We start from the raw sequence: 10,081 nt of genomic DNA on the forward strand, positions 1-10,081 counted from the left end.
ATCTAGACCCGTTCCGGCACCCTGCCGGAGGGGGCAATCCTTCTCCGGTGGTCATCTTCATCATCCCGGTGCTCTCCATGACGAGGAGGGAGTAGTTCTCCCTCAGGGCTGAGGGTATGTACCCGTAGCTATGTGTTTGATCTCTCTCTCATGTTCTTGATTTGGCACGATCTTGATGTATCGCGAGCTTTCCTATTATAGTTGGATCTTATGTTTCTCCTCCCCCTCTTATCTCTTGTAATGAATTGAGTTTCCCCTTTGAAGTAATCTTATCGGATTGAGTCTTTAAAGATTTGAGAACACTTGATGTATGTCTTGCCGTGGATATCTGTGGTGACAATGGGATATCACGTGATTCACTTGATGTATGTTTTGGTGATCTACTTGCCGGTTCCGCCCATGAACCTATGCATAGGGGTTGGCACACGTTTTCGTCGTGATTCTCCGGTAGAACTTTGGGGCACTCTTTGAGGTCCTTTGTGTTGGTTGAATAGATGAATCTGAGATCGTGTGATGCATATCGTATAATCATACCCACGGATACTTGAGGTGACATTGGAGTATCTAGGTGACATTAGGGTTTTGGTTGATTTGTGTGTTAAGGTGTTATTCTAGTACGAACTCTAGGGCTGTTTGTGACACTTATAGGAATAGCACAACAGATTGATTGGAAAGAATAACTTCGAGGTGGTTTCGTACCCTACCATAATCTCTTCGTTCGTTCTCCGCTATTAGTGACTTTGGCGTGACTCTTTGTTGCATGTTGAGGGATAGTTATATGATCCAATTATGTTATTATTGTTCAGGGAACTTACACTAGCGAAAGTATTAACCCTAGGCCTTGTTTCAACGCATTGTAATACCGTTTACGCTCACTTTTATCATTAGTTACCTTGCTGTTTTTATAATTTCAGATTACAAATACCTTTATCTACTATCCATATACCACTTGTTTCACCATCTCTTCGCCAAACTAGTGCACCTATACAATTTACCATTGTATTGGGTGTGTTGGGGACACAAGAGACTCTTTGTTATTTGGTTGCAGGGTTGCTTGAGAGAGACCATCTTCATCCTACGCCTCCTACAGATTGATAAACCTTAGGTCATCCACTTGAGAGAAATTTGCTACTGTCCTACAAACCTCTGCACTTGGAGGCCCAACAACGTCTACAAGAGAAGGTTGTGTAGTAGACAATCAGGTGACCGACCGGGAAGTTGCTCCTGGGTGCACACGAGTGAGGACAAAATGCGCAGAAAAGACTAGTATAGATCTGTGGGGCCAGTCTAGATCCCGCCAGGAGTAACGACCACCGGTGGGTGTGTCCGGGGCGTTACAAGTTGGTATCAGAGCCGACCCTCGCGGTTACACAGATGGTTGCGGACAGGTGCGTGGTCATGTTGTTCATGACGTTTGTGACCCGTCGTGGCACACGGCATGGCACATGTACTGGACTGGAAGCACAGACGTATGTGCCAAGAGGGACGTTCCTGTGGCCCGATGAGGACGTCAGTTCCTCTGAGTGGGGGTGTATGTGATAGCCTGGCTTATTAGGGATGATAGACTACTCATATCAATAAGGAATTCCTTCTTTTCCGGGAGCCCATTCGGACAGAACTCCAAAGTTAAGCGTGCTCAGCTTGGAGTAGTTTCGGGATGGGTGACCGACCGGGAAGTTGCTCCCGGGTGCGCACGAGTGAGGACAAAATGCGCAGAAAAGACTAGTATTGATCTGTGGGGCCAGTCTAGATCCCGCCAGGAGTAACGACCACCGGCAGGTGTGTCCGGGGCATTACAAAACTCATGCAATATGATGAAAACCCCATCTTGTTATCCTCGATGGCAACAATACAATACGTGCCTTGCTGCCCCTACTGTCACTGGGAAAGGACACCGCAAGATTGAACCCAAAGCTAAGCACTTCTCCCATTGCAAGAAAGATCAATCTAGCAGGCCAAACCAAACTGATAATTCGAAGAGACTTGCAAAGATAACCAATCATACATAAAAGAATTCAGAGAAGATTCAAATATTTTTCATAGATAAACTTGATCATAAACCCACAATTCATCGATCTCAACAAACACACCTCAAAAGAAGATTACATCGAATAGATCTCCACAAGAGAGGGGGAGAACTTTGTATTGAGATCCAAAAAGAGAGAAGAAGCCATCTAGCTAATAACTATGGACCCGAAGGTCAGAGGTAAACTACTCACACTTCATCGGAGAGGCTATGGTGTTGATGTAGAAGCCCTCTGTGCGATGCCCCCTCCGTCGGAGCTCCAGAACAGGCCCCAAGATGGGATCTCGTGGATACAGAAAGTTACGGCGGTGGAATTAGGGTTTTGGCTCCGTTTCTGATCGTTTGGGGGTACGTAGGTATATATAGGAGGAAGGAGTACGTCGATGGAGCAAAAGGGGGCCCACGAGGGTGGAGGGCGCACCTGGGGGGGGGGGTAGGCGCACCCCCTACCTCGTGGCTTCCCTATTGGTTGCTTGACGTAGGGTCCAAGTCTCCTGGATCATGTTCATTCCGAAAATGAAGTTCCCGAAGGTTTCATTCCGTTTGGACTCCGTTTGATATTATTTTTCTGCGAAACTCTGAAATAGGCAAAAAACAACAATTCTGGGCTGGGCCTCCTGTTAATAGGTTAGTCCCAAAAATAATATAAAGTGAATAATAAAGCGCAATAATGTCCAAAACAGAAGATAATATAGCATGGAGCAATCAAAAATTATAGATACGTTGGAGACGTATCATCAATCTCCATCAACATCTTCACCAGCACCATCTCACACTACAAAAAAAAGACACATCCGTGACATTTTGGGCCGAACGAAATTTTTTTCTATCATACATATGACACTTCTATGACGATAATTGTGACAAAACCCGGTATCATCATAGATGTGGTGGGCTCCTACTTCTATGACAAAAAATCATGACAGAAAATGGGCTTTTTGTCCTGGGCGGGCCGGAGACGCAGCTGCATGACATTCTTTGGGCCGTCCATGACGGAAAAAACCATGGTAGAAGCAGGGGGAGGAAAATTTCGGGGAGTTCCCGGTTACGGTGGGAGGTCGGGGGCCGAGCGATGCGCGTTTCTCTCGTACACGTACGCGTCGTGTGTGCGAGGCGTTGGCTCTAACTGAACCCGAGCGAGGCGTTGGGCTCTAACTGAACCCGAGCGATTGCACTGCAGGCTACGCGTTACTGAACCCGAGCGATCGATCGATGGCTGTTAACTGAACCCGATCGAGCGATTCCTTCGCTACTGCTGCTAACTGAAGCCGATCGATGCTGCCTCTGGATGAACAGTGAGCGTTGCGGGGGGTGGATGAACAGTTCCCGGTGGGGGTGGATGAACAGGACCCCGTGGTGTTGCCTCTAGATGAATAGGACCCCAATCGATCGAGCCGGTTGGGGCTGGATGAACAGGACCCCGTGGAGGGCTGGATGAACAGGACCACCCCGTGGAGGGCAGGATGAACAGTAGACGGTGGAGGGCAGGATGAATAGTAGCCCGTGGAGGGGTGGTTGAAAAAGGAGTCCGTGGAGAGGGCTGGTTGAACAGTAGCCGGTGGAGTAGAGCGCGGTGGAGGCTGGATGAACAGGAGCCCGTGGATGAACAGTCGCAGGTGGAGGCTGGAGGAGTCGATGGTGATGAACAGTAGCTCGTGGAGGCTGGAGGGGGTCGACGGTGGAGATGAACAGTATCCCGTGGAGTCCCGTTTTGCGGTACGCCACACCCCTCCCGATGAACAGGACCCCCGTTTCGACCGTAGCGCTCCAACACAAGTCCTTTCGTCCGTTTTGCGGTACGCCACACCCCTCCCGATCAACAGGACCCCCGTTTCGACCGTAGGAGGTCCGTTTCCTCCTGTTTTGCGGTACGCCAGACCCCTCCCGATGAACAGGATCCCGTTTCGAACGTGGCCGGTCGAACACAAGGCCGTTTCCTCCGTTCTGCGGTACGCCAGGCCTGTTTCCATCGCCTGTTCCGTCCAAGCCCTCCCTGATGAACACGACGCATTCGTGCCTCCCCAATTGAACACGACGACGATGACTGTTTCTCCGTCCGACCCAGCCAATGTACACGAGCCTGGCCGTACGTATGCGCGAGTAGCGTTCGAGACCCCGCCCGTATTGTTACACATACGTGGCCGTATTTTTTTTCTTGCACCCTGCCGCTGTACGTACGGTGTAATGCTACGTGCGCGCCTCTACTACGACACAGTGCGCGCCTCTACATCGACCAGTATTGTACGTACACGTTCGCGACCAGAATGACAACGCTACGTACGCTTCGACCAGGTGGGTCCCGACTGTCAGCACTTCCTTGCCTGCGAAGATGTAGCTAGTGGGTCCCTAGCAGTCAGGGGGCGAATCTTTTTTTTTTGCCCGGACGCACTTCTTGCGTGCAAAGATGTAGCTGGTGGGTCCCAGCAGCCAGGGGGAAACGTTTTTTCACGAAATACGGTGGCCCGGTCCGTGGGTCCCGCTGTCAGGTGGAGGAATAATTATTTTGCACGTAATAAGGAGGCACTTCCTTGCTGCGGCGGACCCAGCTGTCAGCCTCTCCATGCAGTCCACGTCCGATGGAAGCCGTTTCCTTGACCATGTTGACCACGCCGCACGAGAGCACCAGGGCGGTGGACGACGGCGAGGCCTAGGAAGGGGACGACGCGGAGCCGGGGAAGACGCGGCAGTGGATGCCCACGCGTAGAGGAGTACGAGGGTTCACTGGTTCGCTGCGGTGTGAGGCTGCCGTCGCCGCAGAATAACAGGGGTGGGTGAGTAGAGGGATGGCCTGGCCAGCGGTGGGAGTAGTAGGGGGCGGTGAGGCCTCCGCCGCATCGCAGCCGGCCACGGGAGGCAGGAGCACGAGGCACGACCGGCGCTGGTTTGGGCGGCTGGAGCAAGAAGACCAGAGGTTGAAGAAGCACTACGGCCGTTGGATGGACATCGTACGGTCACTGGAGCTAGAATCGTGCATATTGACTAAGTTGACAAAGCCCTCCGTCCCCGTCAACTTAGTAGGCCCACAAGTCAGCCTCCCACCAAGGTGGGTCCCAGCTAGCAGGGGGTATTCATTTTTTTGAGCGTAATAAGGAGGCACTTCCTTGCGTGCGAAGATATAGCTGGTGGGTCCGAGCTGTCAGCGGCGGTAACGTTTTTTTCGAAATACAGAGGCCCTTTCGGTGGGTCCCTGATGTCAGGGGAGGAATCATTATTTGCGCGTAATAAGGAGGCATTTCCTTGCGTGCGGCCGTGGACCCAGCTGTCGGCCTCTCCACATACAGTCCACTTCAGATGCATGTCGGTCGTTGACCATGTTGACCACGCCGCACCGAGAGCACCAGGGCGGTGGACGACGTGAGGCCTAGGAAGGTGACGGTTGTCCTGGACTAGGGGCTACTCACCACGTCATCTCCCGATCTGTTAGATTGGGCCGAGGACCCCCATGGCCGTATACCCATGGGCCAGTTCGGACAGCTGCCGCATACATGGAAGATTCCACAAGACTTGGTGATCAAGACAAGGACTCCTCCCCACCGGCGTATTCGGCTAGGACTCTTGTTATCTAGGCCTCTAGTGCATTATATAAACCGAGGCCAGGCTAGGTCGATAGAACATATACAAAATCATACCATAGGCTAGCTTCTAGGGTTTAGCCTCTCCGATCTCATGGTAGATCTACTCTTGTACTACCCATATCATCAATATTAATCAAGCAGGACGTAGGGTTTTACCTCCATCAAGAGGGCCCGAACCTGGGTAAAACATTGTGTCCCCTGCCTCCTGTTACCATCCGCCTTAGACGCACAGTTCGGGACCCCCTACCCGAGATCCGCCGGTTTGACACCGACAGAGGGGACGACACGGAGGCAGGGAAGACTCGGCAGTTGTTTCCCACGCGGAGGGGAGTACGACTGTACGAGGTTTACTGGTTCGTCTTCCGTCGCCGGAGAATAACAGCAGGTGTGGGTGAGTAGAGGGATGGCTAGGCCAGCGATGGGAGTACGGTCGGGCGGTGAGGCCTGCGCGGCAGCACAGCCGGCCGCGGAGGAGGAGGGAGCAGGCAGTCCCGCCGGCTTGTTTGAGCGGCTGGAGCAGGAAGAGCAGAGATTGAAGAAGCACGACGGCCGTTGGATGGACATCCAACAGTCAGTGCTTGTGCGTCAACCTTTTTTTAGGAAAGCCTCAAATCTGTGGAAAACAGCATACAACCCATCTGCCATTATTTCTAATAATTTACAGCCCATTTGCTAATTCTTAAGGTTTTTTGGAGCCCATATTCTTTTTGTTAGCATTACAGCCCATATTGTGGCCACGGTTAAAAAATTATACGAAATTTTGCATATTTCGGTGCGGTCCGAACTGTTTTTAATCCCGAAATTTCGACTCACATTCAAACTGATTTTAAAAATAAATGTATATCAATATAAAATCCAACAAATTCTCCATGCGATAAAAATTAATGTAATTTAAAATCTCGAAATGAAAAAAAGATATTTGAAACTAATTGCCGGTTTGATGTGTTTTAAAAATGTACAACCCATTTCTCATTACTGATGGGCCATTTTCTCGGCCAGCCGAATGAAAGCTCTCCTCGTCTTGAAAGATTTGCAGCCCAACAGGCCTGACAAAGCGACTTACTTGGCAAATCACAAAAAAACTGGGCTGTGGCCGTGGACCCAGCTGCCAGCCTCTCCACGTACAGTACTCTTCCGATGGAAGTCGGTCGTTGACCACATTGACCACGCCGCGCCGAGAGCACCAAGGCGGTGGACGACGGCGAGGCCTAGGAAGGGGACGACGCGGAGCCGGGGAAGACGCGGCAGTGGATGCCCACGCAGAGAGGAGTACGAGGGTTCACTGGTTCGGCTGCGGCGTGAGGCTGCGTCATGCAGAATAACAGGGGGTGTGGGTGAGTAGAGGGATAGCATGGGCCAGCGGTGGGAGTAGTAGGGGGCGGTGAGGCCTCCGCGGCATCACAGCCGGCCACGAGAGGCAGGAGCACGCGGCACGACCGGCGCAGCTTTGGGCGGCTGGAGCAAGAAGACCAGAGGTTGAAGAAGCACTACGGCCGTTGGATGGACATTGTACGGTCACTGGAGCTAGAATCGTTCATATTGACTAAGTTGACAAAGCCCTCCATCCTCATCAACTTAGTAGGCCCACAAGTCAGCCTCCCACCAGGTTGGGTCCCAGCTAGCAGGTGGAGTATTCATTTTTCTGTGCGTAATAAGGAGGCACTTCCGGTGGGTCTGAGCTGACAGCGGGGGGACGTTTTTTCGCGAAATATGGTGGTCCGTCCGGTGGGTCCCAGCAGTCAGGGGCAAACGTTTTTTTTGCAAAATACGGTGGCCCGTCCGGTGGGTCCCAGCAGTCAGGGGGGAAACGTTTTTTCCGCGAAATACTGGTGGCCCGTCCGGTGGGTCCCTGCTGTCAGGTGGAGGAATAATTATTTTGCGCGTAATAAGGAGGCACTTCCTTGCGGCTGCCGTGGACCCAGTGTCAGCCTCTCCACGTATAGTACTCTTCCGATGGAAGTCGGTCGTTGACCACATTGACCACGCCGCGCCGAGAGCACCGGCGGTGGACGACGGCGAGGCCTAGGAAGGGGACGACGTGGAGCCGGGGAAGACGCGGAGTGGATGCCCGCGGAGAGGAGTAGGTTCACTGGTTCGGCTGCGGTGTGAGGCTGCCGTCGCCGCAGAATAACAGGGGGAGTGGGTGAGTGGAGGGATGGCCTGGCCAGTGGTGGGAGTAGTATGGGGACGGTGAGGCCTCCGCGGCAGCACAGCCGGCCACGGGAGGCAGGAGCATGCGGCACGACCGGCGCTGCTTTGGGCGGCTGGGGCAAGAAGACCAGAGGTTGAAGAAGCACTACGGCTGTTGGATGGACATCGTTGACCACGCCGCGCCGAGAGCACCAGGGCGGTGGATGACAGCGAGGCCTACGAAGGGAACGACATGGAGCCGGGGAAGACACGGCAATGGCTGCCCACGCGGTGGAGAGTACGAGGGTTGACTGGTTCGGCTGTCGTCACCGGAAAATAACAGGAGGTGTGCGTGAGTACAGGGATAGACAGGCCAGGGATGCGAGTATAATGGGGCCGTGAGGCCTTCCTGGCAGCACTGCCGGCCACGGGAGGCGGGAGCAGGCGGTTCCGACGGCGCTGGTTTGGGCGGCTGGGGCAGGAAGATCAGATACTGAAGAAGCACAATTGCCATTAGATTGACATCTAACGGTCTGACGCTGGTAGAGTCGATTGTTGACTAAGTTTCTTTTTTGAGAAACCTTGTGTACGCATGAACTTAGTAGGCCCACAAGTCAGCCTCCAAATCTGTGGCAGACATCATCAAGCCCATTTGCTATTTTTTATAATTTGCAGCCCATTTGCTAAATCTTAAGTAATTTATTACAGCCCATTTTCTGCCCAGGACCATGGTCAAAAAGTCCAACCTTATTTTGCATATTTCGGTGGAGTCTGAACTGTTGTAATCCCGAAATGATAAACATTTTTTAAGAACTTATTGATTTGCCAAAAAAATCATTTTGTTTTTGTAAGCAAATAAGACGTGGGACAATTTAGTTGGTTTAAGGGAAAACCAGTGGTAAAAAAATCAGCGCTGGGTAGGAAAAAATAAAAAAAATAAGGATGTAAATATGAAAAGGCAATTTTATGTGTTTTCAATATAATGATACATGTATATGAACTAGTAAAACTATAGATAGAGATTAGAAAACTGATGTAGGACATGCGTTTCAAGAGGAAAATAGAACTGGGTTGTGTGTTTGATTAAGTAAAAACAACCGCCTGCGGATGTTGTAAGACAAAATATAACTAACGCTGGCGGGCCAGAGGCTAGTAGATACCTACTGGATCTTCGTGTCCCGTTGTCGTCATGGGCTGGGCCTGTTAAAAACAAAACAACCATGGGCAATCTACAGCCCAGTTAAAACTTGCTCGACCTGAAAAAACAATATACGTGCTTAATAAACGAGAGAATTTTGCAAGTACAAACTGATAACTGGGATGCAGCACGGATATTGTTTTTTTATCGTGATAATAAGTGCATGCACTTGTTTCGAAAAAATTGGAGAACTGGGAATTCGAACGGCGGGTGCTTATGCTACCCATCAAATAAAAATCAGGTGCGTGAAAATTCGTTTCGAAACAAATGATTCAGCTTTATATCCACGTCGACCCTCGGCATGATGGTTGGAAGCAAATGCAAGTTCATACCAAAAGATCGTTAACAACAATACCAACTTGCGGACGACAAGGTAGTACAACTACCAATACCAAACTAACTTATAATTTTTTTACTCCTGGCCCTAGTGTTCGTCTGGTAGAAAATCTTGCAGAGGACCAGCTCCCGCTCCTTCTCTTGCTCCAGGTCCCCGAGGTGGTACTGGTGCATCACCCAGTTGGTACTCTGCTGGTCGAAGTTCTTGTTGGTGTGCAACACCAGAACCTTTTTTGTTACCCGTCTGCCGGCCGTTGACCATCACCGGCAAGGTATTGCCGGTCTTGTGTCACATCGCGTGCATGCCACACTCCGACTGTATCTTGCGACACGTCCACGCGCCCCTTTTGAATGCCCTGAAATTGTGCTGGAAGAAATGCTTTCTTAGGCCACTCAGTGTGATACCTGCAGTATTGTGGAATACATGTTTTAGTGTACCTAGTTGGCATTTTCATAACATCTTTAGCATGTTGCAGTCACTTGTTTTACTTTTTATTAACTTTCAAATTGTAATTACTTCACCAGGTCTGCGTCTAAAAAGAAAAATAGAGCTATAAACAAAGGAATATGTTTGTGCAAGTAGACGGTCGGTGGTGTCTTACCTGGAAGTTTCTCAGGTTGGGTGTAACATATGTCGTGCTCGCTGTCGATGGTTGGTATGAACAAATCGATGAGAGACTAATCTCGCACTGTCAGCACTCACTTTGTCCTCAAGGTGCTCGATCAGCTCCTGATCTGTGGGATCGAACTTGACGCCAGCCGGCAGCCCGGGCCAATCCTTCTTCGACTTGCATCGGTAACTCCAGTTATATGGTA

Source organism: Triticum urartu, chromosome 3 (assembly GCF_003073215.2).
Source record: "Triticum urartu cultivar G1812 chromosome 3, Tu2.1, whole genome shotgun sequence".
NCBI classification, from domain to species: domain Eukaryota; kingdom Viridiplantae; phylum Streptophyta; class Magnoliopsida; order Poales; family Poaceae; genus Triticum; species Triticum urartu.